The sequence below is a fragment of the Oncorhynchus gorbuscha genome, unplaced genomic scaffold, assembly GCF_021184085.1.
Source record: "Oncorhynchus gorbuscha isolate QuinsamMale2020 ecotype Even-year unplaced genomic scaffold, OgorEven_v1.0 Un_scaffold_1496, whole genome shotgun sequence".
Lineage (NCBI taxonomy): Eukaryota > Metazoa > Chordata > Actinopteri > Salmoniformes > Salmonidae > Oncorhynchus > Oncorhynchus gorbuscha.
In genome coordinates, this window is record NW_025746259.1 from 34506 (window position 1) to 51801 (window position 17296).

At 40.9% G+C, this 17296-nt stretch overlaps 1 pseudogene; it reads left to right on the top strand.

Annotated features, from left to right (window-relative positions):
• Positions 1-3053: 3053 nt before the first annotated feature.
• LOC124023125 lies at positions 3054-14136 on the top strand (annotated as a pseudogene).
• The last annotated feature ends 3160 nt before the right edge of the window (positions 14137-17296 follow it).

The window sequence follows — 17296 nt, forward strand, 5'->3', positions numbered from 1 at the left end:
AGACCCTGCTAGGTAAAGTCCCAACTTATCTCAGCTCGCTGGTCACTATAGCAGCACCCACCTGTAGCACGCACTCCAGCAGGTTTATCTCTCTGGTCACCCCCAAAACCAATTCTTCCTTTAGCCGCCTCTCCTTCCAGTTCTCTAGCGCCAATGACTGGAACGAACTACAAAAATCTCTGAAACTGGAAACACTTATCTCCCTCACTAACTTTAAGCACCAGATGTCAGAGCTGTTTTATTTTGCTCCTTTGCACCCCATTATTTCTATCTCTACTTTGCACATTCTTCCACTGCAAATATACCATCAGTGTTTATTTATTTATTTATACTTACTTGTTATATTGTATTTACTTTGCCACCATGGCCTTTTTTGCCTTTACCTCCCTTATCTCACCTCATTTGCACACATTGTAAATAGACTTATTTTTCTACTGTATTATTGACTGCATGTTTGTTTTACTCCATGCGTAACTCTGTGTTGTTGTATGTGTCGAACTGCTTTGCTTTATCTTGGCCAGGTCGCAATTGGAAATGAGAACTTGTTCTCAACTTGCCTACCTGGTTAAATAAAGGTGAAATAAAAATAAATATTTTAAATATTTATAATATAAATATTCTATCACGGCCTGATGTGATTCAGCCTGAATTCGAACCAGGGACTGTAGTGATGTCTCTTGCACCGAGATGCAGTTTCTTAGACAGCTGCGCCACTCAGGGGCCCTTAAAAGGTTTGCGCCCAACGTGGGGCAGGAGTTTGACAGCACAAGCGGGGAGCCCAGCCAACAGAGATTTGAGAAATGTTTTGGTATTCTTCCCCAGATCTGTGCCTCGCCACAAACCTGTCTCAGACCTCGACGGACAATTTCTTTGACCTCATTGCTTGGTTTTTGCTCTGACATGCACTGTCAACTGTGGGACTTTATATAGACAGGTGTGTTCCTTTTCCAATCATGTCCAATCATTTGAATTTACCACAGGTGGTAAATCCAGTCAAGTTGTAGAAACATATCAAGAATGATCAATGGAAACAGGATGATTTGGCATAAATTTTCTCAGGGCAAAGGGTCTGAATACTTATGCAAATAAGGTATTCATTTGAATACATTTGCTTAAAAATGTGCTTTGTCATTATGGGTTATTGGGGTAAAAAAATGCATTTAATCAATTTTCGAAAAAGGCTGTGACTTATAATGCCCTGTATATGCTTCAAACTACACATTTAAGGAACTGAAGTGATAAACACAATGTCATAATGGAAATGCATGTCCAATGGTTATCTCTGTATTAGTATTATCCACATTAAAACACCTAGGTAGAGCAGTGGTTATCTCGGTATTAGTATTATCTCTGTATTACCCACATTAAAACACAGAGGTAGAGCAGTGGTTCTCTCTGTATTAGTATTATCTCTGTATTACCCACATTATTAAAACAGTCAGTAAACGTCGGCAAAAAAAGCGGAATTAAATTGTTGCCTGTAGCACATTTAAAGGCACCAATGTTCTGGATAACATGAACACAGCCTAACCAGCTCTGCTAAGGCGAGTAAAATGGTCAGAGTTCTCTCATTTGTACTGAAAGTAGCTAGCAAGCCAGCCAATGTTAACCAGTTATCTTGGATGCTTGACTGCCGTTGTGAGGTCAGAACGCTTGAATCAACCCTCCTCCTCCGCCAGAGCGTCCAGTGTGGCTCTGAACGCTCCGAGAGCGATACGAACTGACAGTCTGACAACGCTCTGAATTTACGAACGACCAAGCGCACTCTGGCACTCCAGATTCAATTTAAGATCACATCCATAATTTACAAACAAAGCATTTGTGTTTAGTGAGTCCGCCAGATCAGATACAGTAGGGATGCGTGAATTGAACAATTTTCCTGTCCTGCTAATCATTCAAAATGTAACAAGTACTTTTGGGTGTCAGGGAACGTGTATGGAGTTGAAAGTACATTTATTTTCTTTAGGAATGTAGTGGAGTAAAAGTAGAAGTTGTCAAAAGTAAAGTACAGATACCCCCCAAAAAACTCCTATTGTAGCACTTAAAAGACTTGTACTTGAGTACTTTACACCACTGATTGCAGGGAATAGTGACCGAATATATTCTTCCCTTCGAGGCCCATGAGACTGTGTAGGGATGTGATTTGAATAGGACTTTGACTGAAGATATTCCTCCCTTCGAGGCCCATGAGACTATGTAGGGATGTGATTTGAATAGGACTTTGACTGAAGATATTCCTCCCTACGAGGCCCATGAGACTGTGTAGGGATGTGATTTGAATAGGACTTTGACTGAAGATATTCCTCCCTTCGAGGCCCATGAGACTGTGTAGGGATGTGATTTGAATAGAACTTTGACTGAAGATATTCCTCCCTACGAGGCCCATGAGACTGTGTAGGGATGTGATTTGAATAGGACTTTGACTGAAGATATTCCTCCCTACGAGGCCCATGAGACTATGTAGGGATGTGATTTGAATAGGACTTTGACTGAAGATATTCCTCCCTACGAGGCCCATGAGACTATGTAGGGATGTGATTTGAATAGGACTTTGACTGAAGGTGTTCCTCCCTACGAGGCCCATGAGACTATGTAGGGATGTGATTTGAATAGGACTTTGACTGAAGGTGTTCCTCCCTACGAGGCCCATGAGACTATGTAGGGATGTGATTTGAATAGGACTTTGACTGAAGATGTTCCTCCCTATGAGGCCCATGAGACTATGTAGGGATGTGATTTGAATAGGACTTTGACTGAAGATATTCCTCCCTACGAGGCCCATAAGACTATGTAGGGATGTGATTTGAATAGGACTTTGACTGAAGATATTCCTCCCTACGAGGCCCATAAGACTATGTAGGGATGTGATTTGAATAGGACTGTGACCTGAAGGATTTGGATGTTTTTGATCTATTTTTGTATTTTGTCTGATGTCGTTGCCCCCCCCCCCCTTTCCGAAATGGACATGTATTTTTTTCTACAGTTTACTAACCGTACAGGCGACCAGACACGTTATATTTGTGGAAATGTCAGTATATCAGAGAAGAAGATGACGCTGTTGTCATGTTGTAGTGGGGAACAGGAAGTTCCGGGTAGAAAACGACCGAACTGTGCTGTTATGGCGATAGGGGTTGTGTCCGTTTCAAATGTATTGTTGCAGGTAAGTAATAGCACGTTTAAACTTTCTAATGTCGAAGGAATATATCATATGCTAGGTAACAAATCAGTCAAGGTAGTATCTATCACGTTTGGTAAAGGTTCTAATGGTATGTGTTGTTTTGGGGTCAAACCGAGTGAGTGAAGAACGTGATTAAAATCGATTTTAAAAGTCACATAGCTAGACTTTGGGTTTGTCTGAGTGTATGTGCATAATTTAGTCAAAGTAATTTCATAAAGATTCCACTTATTTGAGTTCGTTTTTACATGCTCTTGGTTTTGTGTAAAATGTTGTTTATGAGCTGGTAAATAGCCTCGTCCGAACCGTCCTCTCGCGAGTTTACAAACACTGTTTCGTTAATGTAAGCTCGCGAGATCAGGATGGTTCAGACGAGGCAAGTCAAATGGCGGCTTCAACGGTTTCGGTCATCTTTCTTGGAGTTTGTTCGTGGTGAAATGGCGACGTGATTGAGTGTCAAAATAGAGGGAAGCTAACTGAAGTCATCCTTCACAATTTGGAGAGAGAGGCCAACTGCGTGGAATGGCGTCGATTAATGCGGATGAATGGGAGCACGTATCAAACCCATTCCACGGAGGACCAAGTGTCTGCGGGTTTTCGCTCCACCCTTGTACTTGATTAATGAATTAAGGTCAATAATTAGTGAGGAACTCTCCTCATCTGATTGTCTATGTTTTCATTGAAATTGTAAAATGAAACCCGCTGAGACTCGGCCCTCAATGGAATGAGTTTGACACTCCTGAAACAATGGAAATTGAGAGTTTGAGAAGCAACAGCTGTGCTGGAATGCGATCAATGTGGGGGACAGTTCTGATGATATGGAGCAGGAGGATGAGGGCCTAGTATGGGAATGGTCTGTAGTGCAAAGACATAAGAACAGAGATAATGATACTGGAAGCAGTGGTGCATGTAGTATAGAAACTCTAAAGAGGCCCACGGTAGAGTAATAATGTGTCACAGTAGAAAGTTGGGATAGTGTTTGAGGAGACCACAGGGCCTCATTTACACCCTATCTGATTAACCAAGGCCATAAAAAGAGAGGTGAAGTTAAACTGGGCCGCATCCATGTAAATGAGAATGTGTTCTCAACTAGCCTACCTGGTTAAATAAAGGTGAAATAAAAAAATTGAAAATGGTTGATTGTTAGTATCTTGTGCTAGTCATTTTCAGCAAGTGAAGATTCTTCATTTGGAAAATGATAATGGGACGAAGCTCAGAAGCCATGACCCTGGGGCTGATGCTAAATTGAAGGGAGTAATCTCTGAGGTCCTAATATCTATGTCCATGGATGATATTTTAAAGAACGTGTGAAGGGAGACAGTGGTTGAAGCCTAAAGGTTGATCAGTAGGAAAGAGGGTTAAAGAAAGGAACGTTTTTCAGTGCTGTTGAGGTGTTAGGTTTTGTCTGGAAAAGTACATAATAGGATTCCTTAGCTTCAATGTCAGAGAATTTGACCCAGCCTGATCAATCAACCAATCAAATGTATTTATAAAGCCCTTCTTACATCAGCTGATGTCACAAAGTGCTGTACAGAAACCCAGCCTAAAACCCCAAACAGCAAGCAATGCAGGTGTAGAAGTACAGTGGCTAGGAAAAACTCCCTAGAAAGGCCAGAACCTAGGAAGAAACCTTGAGGAACCAGGCTATGAGGGGTGGCCAGTCTTCTTCTGGCTGTGCTGGGTGGAGATTATAACAGAACATGGCCATAAGGTTGCAACAGGTCAGCACCTCAGGAGTTAATGTCAGTTGGCTTTTCATAGCCGATCATTGAGAGTATCTCTACTGCTCCTGCTTTCTCTAGAGAGTTGAAAACAGCAGGCCTGGGACAGGTAGCACGTCCGGTGAACAGGTCAGGGTTCCATAGCAGAACAGTTGAAACTGGAGCAGCAACCGTGAATCATCAGTGTTTTTAAATGCCAGAGAACGGGACATGTAGCTGTTGAGTGAAAAGATGTGCCAAGTGTGGTGGGGAACATGATTACAGTGAATGTTAGAGCAATGTGATGGTTAAGTGTTGCAATTGTGCGTAGGACAGACAGAGCAGCATTTGGTGGATGCCAGGTGCAGAGAGATGCTCAGATATATAGAATCCGTCATGATGTATCATATGCAGAGGCTGTAAGACAGACTGGTGGAACTACACTGCAGACTGATGGAGCTTCCATGGCTGGTCCCATAGTAAGAGGACCTACTGTCAGACTGATGGAGCTTCCATGGCTGGTCCTGTAGTAAGAGGACCTACTGTCAGACTGATGGAGCTTCCATGGCTGGTCCTGTAGTAAGAGGACCTACTGTCAGAACTCTAATCCTAACATGGTTTGAGGCCTGTTCAGAAATCTTGTGCCCATAAATGTGCTGTGACAAAGGATACTTTAATAGTGAATCAAATTTACTTCATAGCATTCATATGTAAGCTTATCAACAACTTGGATTGTGTAAAGCAGAAATACCAGGTTTAAAGTTATCTTGTAAACTGCAGCAGAGTTGTTGGGGGTAACAGATGTTACTGTCGGTATGGTTTTTGATAAGCTGGATAACTTGGGGGTGGATTGTCTCAACATGATATAAACCTCAATGTTTGCTAACATAGAAAGGGATATATTGATAGTTTATTGGAAGGTGTGGGAGGGTTTTTGGGGGAAGGGGGGTGTGGTAGAAGTTAATAGGGATTTCTTGGTTTATTTTCTTAGTACTGAATTAGACAGACATGCACCTTAAAGGTTTGTTTGTGGACCTCCATGATACCACAGGAGGTCTGCATCAATGGACTTCAGTGCAGGTAGTGCCTCATCAGAGAGAGAACATTTCAGTTGCTCTACAGTTTTGAAGCCGAGTGTAATGATTATCAGTTTTTTACATGTGTACTAATAGTCAGACACTGATCATTCTTACTATGGTGTCAACAGGAAATAGCATTGTTTTTTTGTGAGTGAAATAATACAGGGAAGACAGGGTTATTCATAAAAATTGTACATAGTACCTCCTAAATCATACTGCAATCTTGTACTAAAATGGTTTTTGCGTCATTTATGCATTTATGTTGTGCAATTTAAAATGTGTACTTTGTCTAATGTGAATGTTTTGTCAAGGATTATCTACCAGATCTACTGAAATGAGATAATTGAACAAGAAAAAAAGAGGGAGAAAAAACAAAATATATTATTACAGAATAAAGTTCCAGAACTGTCAAGAAAAATACTTTTGTGTCCGTTCGTCTTTATTACTACAGACAGACTCAGATTAAGTCTGAGGCCGTTAACAAACAGTGAGGACAAACCCAGCCTGCTTCTCTCCTTCCACACTGAGTCCAAACCTACAGTCACTGGGTCCTGATTGTGACAGTGGACCCCAGTTTGCACTGCAGGATCCAGAGATGGCATCAGTGAAGCTGGAAGACTGCAGTCAAACACTGGAGCTGAATGTCAACATTAAAGATGAAGAAGAGGAGGAGGAGATTGGTACATCTGTTAGTCATGGTAAGAGAAAGCTCTATCTACATTGCATTCAGAAATTCAGACCCCTTGACTCTTTCCACAATTTGATATGTTAGTCTTATTCTGAAATGGATTAAATTGTCGTTTTCATCAATCTACACAATGCCCCATAATTCCAAAGCAAAAACAGGTTTTTAGAAATGTTTGCAAATGTAATGTTGAACCCCTTTTGGCAGAGATTACAGCCTCTTCTTGGGTATGACGCTACAAGCTTGGCACACCTGTATTTGGGGAGTTTCTCCCATTCTTTGTCAGGTTGGATGGGGAGTGTCACTGCACAGCTATTTTAAGGTCTCTCCAGAGATGTTCGATTGGGTTCAAGTCCGGCCTCTGGCTGGGCCACTCAAGGACATTCAGATACTTGTCCCGAAGCCACTCCTGCATTGTCTTGGCTGCGTGCTTAGGGTCGTTGTCCTGTTGGAAGTCTGAGGTCCCGAGTGCTCTGGAACCGGTTTTATATCAAGGATCTCAATGTTCTTTTCTCCGATCATCTTGCCCTCAATCCTGACTAGCCTCCCAGTCCCTGTCACCACCATGCTTTACCGTAGGGATGGTATTGTCCAGGTGATGAGCGGTGCCTTGTTTCCTCCAGATGTGATGCTTGGCATTCAGGTCAAAGAGTTTAAACTTGGTTTAATCAGACCAGAGAATCTTCTTTCTCATGGTCTTCATCTTTTAGGTGCCTTTTGGCAAACCTCAAGCGGGCTGTCATGTGTCTTTTACTGAGGAGTGGCTTCAGTCTGGCCACTCTACCATAAAGCCCTGACTGATGGAGTGCTGCAGAGATTGTTGTCCTTTTTGAAGGTTCTTCCACCTCACCAGAGGAACTCTGGAGCTCTGTCAGAGTGATCATTAGCTTCTTCGTCACCTCCCTGACCAAGGCCCTTCTCTCCCAATTGCTCAGTTTGGCTGGGTGGCCAGCTCTAGGAAGAGTCTTGGTGTTTCAAAACTAATTATATTTAAGAGTGATGGAAGCCACTGTGTTCTTGGGGACCTTCAATGTTGCATAAATGTTTTGGTACCCATCCCCTGATCTGTGGCTTGACACAATCCTGTCTACGGAACATTCCTTGAACCTCATGGCTTGGTTTTTGCTCTAACATGCACCTTTATATAGACTGGTGTGAGCCTTTCCAAATCATGTCCAACCAATTTAATTTACCATAAGTGGACTCCAATTAAGTTGTAGAAACGGCTCAAGGATGATCAGTGGAAACAGAATGCACCTGAGCCCAATTTTGAGTCTCATAGCAAAGGGTCTGAATGCTTACATAAATAAGGTATTTCTGTTTTTTTTTACATTTAATACATTTGCAAACATTTTCTAAACCTGTTTTCGCTTTGACATTATGGGGTATTCTGTGTGAGTATTTTTTGTTGTATTTAATCTATTTAAAAACTAAGGCTGTAACGTGTGGAAAAAGTAAAGGGGTCTGAATACTTTCCGAATGCACTTTAAGTTGGGACTTGCGCTACTAAGGCACACGACGGCACAAACACGTTTCGTGAAAGTAATGATGTTTTTGTTTGCTTATTATGGACAAGAGAACATTTTTATTTGTCAAACGGCAGTCGAGCATCGATCACCATGTCACCAGATTAAGACCCTCGATATTTATTGGACCGGAGTATCAAGATAACCTTGCACTTTCACCAAGCTGTGAAGTGAATCATGTTATTTAATCTGTAATAAACTGCGTGGTTTTCTGAGCGGTAGTGGGAGGACCACACACCGTATCATCGCGTGACTCCCAAGTTTGCATTCAATTTGGGTGGACGAAACAGGAACTTCCGGGCAGGCGCACGCCATTCTTAAGAATAAAGAAATCGCTAGAACTCTAATGTTAATATGCTAACTTTTGTCTCCGTTTTAAGTGTACGGCTACAGGTATGTAATAGCGTGTTCAAACTTTCGAAAGAATTTGTCATAGCATACCAGGTAACCAATCGGTGTCATCACGTTTGGTAAAGGTTTTAATTGTGACTTTATGTCTTGTTTTTCTGTCAAACCGAGTGAGTGAAGAACGTGCTAAAACTATTTTACAAGTCACATAAGTTAGCTAGATACTTTGGGGTTGTCTGAGTGAATGTACGAGATCTCGTCAAGATCACGTCGTTTGACGTGTTATTGGTTTTGTATACACGTCATTGCGTCAACGGACTTCAGTGCAAGCAGTGCGGGTGCATGAGCGAAGGAGACAATTTCACTGTTGCGCTACTGTGTGTGTGTGTGTGTGTGTGTGTGTGTGTGTGTGTGTGTGTGTGTGTGTGTGTGTGTAGAATATGTGAGTGTCCATATAAGTAATTAACGGGTCAATACAAGTTGTCTGGGTAGCCATTTGATTAACTCTTCAGCAGTCTGATGTCTTGGGGGTTTTTAATTTAATTTTACCTTTATTTAACCAGGCAAGTCAGTTAAGAACATATTCTTATTTTCAATGACAGCCTGGGAACAGTGGGTTAACTGTTCAGAGGCAGAACGACAGATTTGTACCTTGTCAGCTCGGGGGTTTGAACTTGCAACCTTCCGGTTACTAGTCCAACGCTCTAACCACTAGGCTACGCTGTTCAGGAGCCTTTTGGTCCCAGACTTGGCGCTGAATGTATCAGTTGTCTTCATGTGTACTAATATTCAGACACATTCAGTTGTATCTATCTTTATCTATAAATGTTGCTGTCGTGTGAACGGGAAATACAATTGGTTTCTGATTTAAAATTATACAGTGAAGACAAAGTTATTCAGGAAAATAGTACATAGTGCTGCCTAAAACGCCGCAACCTTGTACTAAATGGTTTTTGAGTAATTTATTTTAATCAGGGAGATTTATAGGTTAAGTGCACCAACGTTGTGTAATATAAAGTGTGCAATTTGTCTAATGTGAAATTATGTAATGTTTTGTCAATGCTTAGCTACCTGATCTATTGAAATTAGATCATTTTGATATTATAGATTTTTAGAGAATAAAGAAAGTGCCGGAAATGTCAAGACTAACTTTTTTATGTCCGGTTCTCCTTATTACTACAGACCGACTCAGATTAAGTCTGAGGCCGTTAACATCAACCGTGAGGACAGACCCAGCCTGCCTCTCTCCGTCCACACCGAGTGAAAACCTACAGTCACTGGGTCCTGATTGTGACAGTGGAGCCCAGTTTGCACTGCAGGATCCAGAGATGGCATCAGTGAAGATGGAAGACTGCAGTCAAACACTGGAGCTGAATGTCAACATTAAAGATGAGGAGGAGAAGTTTAGGACAACTGTTAGTCATGGTAAGAGCTGGTTCTATCCATAAGTTATGACCCAGTCTATTGCTAGGTTGAATTCTGTAATTCTGACATCACACATCCCTGAATAACTCAAGACTTCACAGCGAAGCAACGTTTAAAAAAACTTGTAATGCCTGCCGATGCCCACACATTGTCTCAAGAACGTTGAACATTTTTAATACCCTCAATCATCAAGTTAGATATGCCTAATTTCAAAATAGGCCATGGCACCATCACTGTCAATATTGAATTATAATTCTTCACGTTTTACCAGTGAAATGACCGAGCTGCGTCTGCATGCCAATCGTTTGATCTCAATCAATTTCCTGAAAATATGCATTTAAATCTTCTTGAATTACTGTTTGGTGAGCAAATTAGAGCAGATGGTGTTAAATTCTATAGACTTCCTGTATTTTGTTTTAATCAAAGCACATTCTGCCTAATGGCGCTGTTGAGTTTGGGATGATTCAGCAAACCATCGTAAAATCTCCTAAGAAATTAGGTGTTGTTTTTGTAACTATAATGTTATGCTATAATATTTGGCTATGTGGACTACTAATTAAATAAAGGTTCATAATAATAATTGTTAGGCTCTCCATGAGCATTAGCTGCTACTTCACTCAATCCTGTTTTTAAAAAGTCTCCCTGTGTGACATTCCTTGAGACCAACCTGAAATGTTTCCTTGGCCAAATATTCCCAGATTTTCATAAAAACAGCCAAACATGTTCTCTCGTTTCTGCGTCACCAAATGTTGCGCAGGGCAAAAGAGTAGACTAGGAAAGCATCAATCACTTGTTTGGTGCAGCAGATTGCAGTGGTGTAGTGCCTCGAGCAAAGAGCCGCCACAATGGTGTTTGTAAAGTTAGATCAATGTCTTGGACGATCACCTAATGATTAACTTGGCAAGTCAGTTAAGAACAATTCTTATTTACAATGACTGCCTTCCGGGTAACAGTGGGTTAACTGCCTTTTTCAGGGGCAGAACAACAGATTTTTACCTTGTCAGCTCAGGGACTCGATCCAGCTACCTTTCGGTTACTGGCCCAACGCTCTAACCACTAGGCTACCTGCTGCCACTTATATGAACTGTAACTCAGAAAAATTGTTGCCTTATATTTATGTACAATAAACATACAAGAAGCTGGAGAAGAGCGACAAAATGAGGTAAATATCCCTATTAGACTGAAAGATGATGGAATTTCATCAAACTTATGAGCTCCCGAGTGGTGCAGCGGTCTCAGGCACTGCATCTCAGTGCTAGAGGCATCACAACAGATACCCTGGTTAGATTCCAGGCTATATCACAACTGGCCATAATTGGGAGTCCCATAGGGCGGCGCACAATTGGCCAAGTGTCGTCCGGGTTTGGCCGGTGTAGGCCGTCATTGTAAATAATAATTGGTTCTTAAAGGACTTGCCTGGTTAAATATATTACTTTAATTTTAATGTTATTACATATATATATGGACATCAGTCAATTTAAATGAATTAGGCCCTAACCTGTAGATTTCACATGACTGTGCAGGGGTGCAGCCATGGGTGGGCCTTGGAAGGCATAGCCACACTTGGCAGCCAGACCCACCTCAGGTCCTGGGCTGAAGTTGTTACACGTGGCCTAGGATTGTGAGGCCGGTTGCACATACTGCCAACTACTCTAATAGGACGTTGGAGGCAGCTTAGTTTATTTTATTTTTACAGGGACAGTGCACATTAATCAACGTTTCAGTAAAAGTGCCGGTTTTAGCCAGCCGGCTAATTTTCAACCGCAGTCCCAGGCAGGTTATTAAAAACAATTACAATATAGACAATAGCACCATAGAACAAGCAAGACATAGCAACATAGGACAAGCAAGACATAGCATACAGACAGAGCAACATAGAACAAAAAGCAGCAAAACATGGTAGAGAAATGAACATTCAATTCTTTGGCAACCGCTCTGGTGGACATTCCTGCAGTCAGCATGCCAATTGCACACTCCCTCAACTTGAGACAACTATGGTGTGTGACAAAACTGTACATTTTAAAGTGTCTTTTTATTGTCCCCAGCACAAGGTGCAACTGTGTAATGATGCCATTTAATCAGCTTCTTGATATGCCACACCTGTCAGGTCGATGGATTTATCTTGGTAAAGTGGAAATGCTCACTAACAGGGATATAAACATATTTGTGCGCACAATTTGAGAGAAATAAGCTTTTCTTGTATTGGATTTTTTTTAATTTTTTTTTATTTCAGCTCATGAAACATAGGACCAACACCTTTACATGTTGCATTTATATATATTTTTCAGTGTAGTTAGACAATACTGTCCTCTCCATGTTCAGCGGAATTTAGCATGAAAAGGATTTGAGAAATAGCATCTAGGCCTACGTCTCGTTTTGCGCTGCACAGAATATCAGATCTCAACAACGATTGGAGAAGTGTTGAACATAACCAGTAGACTACCACATCCTGATTTCTATCGGATACATATATATTTATTTTTATATTTATCTAGTTGTAGAAACATCTCAAGGATGATCAATTGAAACAGGATGCACCTGAGCTCAATTCAAAAGTTGGTTGTCACTTAACCTCTCTGGTACAAGTGAGACGGTAGCGTCCCACCTCGACAACAGCCAGTGAAATTGCAGGGCGCCAAATTCAAAACAGAAATCCTATAATTAAAATTCCTCAAACATAGAACTATTATACACCATTTTAAAGATAAACTTATTGTAAATCCAGCCACAGTGTCTGATTTCAAATAGGCTTTACGGAAGCACACCAAATGATTATCTTCGGTCAGCACCGAGTCACAGAAAACAAGACAGCCATTTTCCAGCCAAGGAGAGAGCTCACAAAAGTCAGAAATGGCATTAAAATGAATCACTAACCTTTGATGATCTTCATCAGATGGCACTCATAGGACTTCGTGTTACACAATACATGTATGTTTTGTTTGATAAAGTTCATATTTATATCCAAAATCTCAGTTTACATTGGTGCGTTTTGTTCAGAAATGCATTGTCTCAAACAAACATCCGGTGAAAGTGCAAAGAGCCACATCAAATTACAGAAATGTACATTTTGCGATTATTTTAGGTCAGCACCTAGCCACAGAAACCTATACAGCCATTTTCCAGCCAAGTAGAGGGCTCACAAAAGTCAGAAATAGCATTAACTGCCTTGTTCAGAGGCAGAACGACAGATTTTGACCTTGTCTGCTGGGGGATTCGATCTTGCAACCTTTCGGTTGCTCTAACCAAAAGGCTACCTGTCACTCGGTATAGCCAGAAGAGGACTGGTCACCACTCTGAGCCTGGTTCCTCACTAGGTTTCTTCCTAGGTTCCTGCTTTCTAGGGATTTATTTTGTGGTCACTGTGCTTCTACATCTGCATTGCTTGCTCTTTGGGGATTTTAGGCTGGGTTTCTGTTAATCACTTTGTGAAAACTACTGATGTAAAAAGGGCTAAATAAAATACTTTTGACATGTATATCACACCAACTGACTGGTTCTTCTGATGTTCACACAGGAGACCATGTTGAGACATTCTCTACATCCAGAGAGCAACAGCAGGAAGATCACAGGTCTACGAGGTCTCACCACTGCCCACATTGTGAAGAGATTTTCCCATTTCTATCAAAGCTAAAAATACACCTAAAAATACACACAGGAGAGAAGCCTTACTCCTGCTCTGACTGGAAAATGCTTCAAAACATCAACGGTGCTAAAACTTCATCAGAGAACACACACAGGAGAGAAGCCTTATTACTGCTCTGACTGTGAAAAGAGTTTTAAAACATCAACTCAGCTAAAAGTTCATCAGAGAACACACACAGGAGAGAGGCCTTTCTTCTGCCCTGACTGTGGAACTAGTTTCTCTCAACTTTCCCACTTAAAAACACATGAACGTATACATACAGGGGAGAAGCCTTATTACTGCCCTGACTGTGGAAAACGTTTTAAAACATCAACTGAGCTAAAAGTTCATCAAAGAACACATACAGGAGAGAAGCCTTACGTCTGCTCTGACTGTGGAAAATGCTTCACAACATCAACTGATCTAAAAGTTCATCAGAGAACACACACAGGAGAGAAGCCTTATTCCTGCTCTGACTGTGGAAAGAGTTTTTCTCACCAGTGCAACTTAAAAACACATCAACGTATACATTAAGGAGAAAAACCACATCAGTTCTCTCAGACCAGCTATGATTAAAGTCACTCCATCACTTCATTCTCATCTCATAAAGGAAGTGGTAACGTTGAATGAAGCTTAGAACACTATTGTAATCTTATTGTTTCTCACTGTGAGAGAACTGTCCAGTGGAAAGGAAGAGTTCTAGAATGTTAGCCTCTTTACTTTACTGATTAGTGTGCTCCTTTAGTTTTGGTGTGCTTTGTTAGATTCTACTGTAAACATATTGAGATGACCTTGAATTTTCCTGTAGTGTTTAATACCCTCTGTGAGGCTTCTCATTTTGAAAACAAACACAGGCTGTGTTTGAATACTCATACTAACCACACTATTTGTGACGTGGAGTATATAGTATGCTTATTGGTCATAGTATGGATATAGTTAGCATGCAATTCGCCAAAATACGAAGTATACACACAAAGGACACTTTCTGTACTTTTAGGGCCCATAATGCAATTCTTCAAAAAAAAGGGGGGGGGGGGTCGCTTCACGTGTTCAAATTTGAAGAAAAAGGGGGAAAATATGCAGCCAAAGTCCGAAGAGAGTGAATACAAATAATTTATTTAACTAATTATGACAAATGTTGAGCAATGTAATTAAGTAATGACTTTTCTAATAAGTTACGTTACACTTTATGTTGGCTGACAATTTGTTATACGCTGTTCTTACGAACTGCATCGCATTACAGCAGTATGTACTGGTATGTTAGCTACGCTATCCTTAGGAACTGCATCGCATTACAGCAGTATGTACTGGTATGTTAGCTACGCTATCCTTAGGAACTGCATCGCATTACAGCAGTATGTACTGGTATGTTAGCTACGCTATCCTTAGGAACTGCATCGCATTACAGCAGTATGTACTGGTATGTTAGCTACGCTATCCTTAGGAACTGCATCGCATTACAGCAGTATGTACTGGTATGTTAGCTACGCTATCCTTAGGAACTGCATCGCATTACAGCAGTATGTACTGGTATGTTAGCTACGCTATCCTTAGGAACTGCATCGCATTACAGCAGTATGTACTGGTATGTTAGCTACGCTATCCTTAGGAACTGCATCGCATTACAGCAGTATGTACTGGTATGTTAGCTACGCTATCCCTAGGAACTGCATAACATTACAGCAGTATGTACTGGTATGTTAGCTACGCTATCCTTAGGAACTGCATCGCATTACAGCAGTATGTACTGGTATGTTAGCTACGTTATCCTTAGGAACTGCATAGCATTACAGCAGTATGTACTGGTATGTTAGCTACGCTATCCTTAGGAACTGCATCGCATTACAGCAGTATGTACTGGTATGTTAGCTACGTTATCCTTAGGAACTGCATAGCATTACAGCAGTATGTACTGGTATGTTAGCTACGCTATCCTTAGGAACTGCATCGCATTACAGCAGTATGTACTGGTATGTTAGCTACGCTATCCTTAGGAACTGCATAACATTACAGCAGTATGTACTGGTATGTTAGCTACGCTATCCTTAGGAACTGCATAGCATTACAGCAGTATGTACTGGTATGTTAGCTACGCTATCCTTAGGAACTGCATCGCATTACAGCAGTATGTACTGGTATGTTAGCTACGCTATCCTTAGGAACTGCATAGCATTACAGCAGTATGTACTGGTATGTTAGCTACGCTATCCTTAGGAACTGCATCGAATTACAGCAGTATGTACTGGTATGTTAGCTAACGTGAGTTGGATACTAATATTGTTACATGGAACTTGCCAGGCAGTATATTAACTAACTAACCATCATTTACAGACTTGATTGTTCACATCATTCTATACTGTAGTCATTGTGCGTTTCAATGGACATTGTTAATTCTGGCGATCTACTCCGATTTCAGAACACTCTTGCGCAGAATGACTGATGAATTTACGAACGCTCAACACCTGTTGAATATAGCGGTGTCAGTAAACGTCTGCAAAAGAAAGCCTAATAAATTATTACCAGTAGTCACCAACGCTCTGGATTACATGAAAACAGTCTAACCAGTTCTGCTATGGTCAGTGAGGTGTTCTCTCATTTGTGTCTGGAAGTAGCTAGCAAACGTTAGCCAGTTAGCTTGGGTGCTTGACTGCCGTTGAATGCTCGGATCAACCCTCCTCCTCGGCCAGAGCGTCCAGTGTGGCTCTGAACGCACTCTGGCACTCCAGATTGAATTTACAAACACACCTGAAATCTTCAAATGTTTAGCTAGTTATTTGTTATGCTAGCAAGAGGTTGCATAGCAACAGCATCCGGAAGACAGGCAATGCTCTCGTACGCTCGACTGAAACTATACCGTTCGTTTACAGTATACTAAAATGAACTTACAGTATGTAGTATATACTCATTTTGTATACAGTATGTTAGTATGGGTATTCAAACACAGCTATAGTCTGCCAGTTGACTGGGTGTTACTGCTTCCCTCTCAGCCTGGTCTGACTCTGTGTCTGTTTGGGAGAGTTTCTCTACAGTTTTACTGTTTTTACTTGTATTTATTCAGGTCTTAGTTGCTATGGTGCCCTGAGGACAAACATTCCATCAATACAACCAAAACAAAAATATCTTTTTTTTTTAGCTACAAGACAGCTATAAATACATAACATCAGGTTATTACAATAAGTTATAATAGTCATTTGAAACAATTGCACACTTCAGTGAACTCATTTAATTTGTTTTGTAAGGTATTATATAACTGTGATGCGTTAACTAAAGGTGGATTTACCAAACTTTGAAGACAAGCGGGGACCAACCCTGCGAACGGGTCTGGTATCTCATCTTTTTATATTTCAAGAGGGAAGTGAAGCTTTGTAAATGAGAAGGGAGTAATGAAGGGATCTATGGGACTTCCATGAGAAAGTGACCTCCTGACCTTCTGATACAGGATGCAATGATGAGTATTAAAACTGTCACCTATAATAAAGCAAAGGGTGCTATGGTAGACGGCATCCAGTGGTTTAAGGGTAGTGGCTGCTGCAATCTGGTAAATGGTGTCACCATATTGAATAACTGGCAGGATTGCATGAAAACACAAAGGTATGCATTTTAACTAATTAGCAACTTTGCAACTACTTAGCATGTTAGCTAACTCTTCCCCTAACTTTAGCAACAACAAATTAGAATTTGTAATATATTACAAATTAGTAACATATTGTATGAATAGCAATGCGTAACATATGAA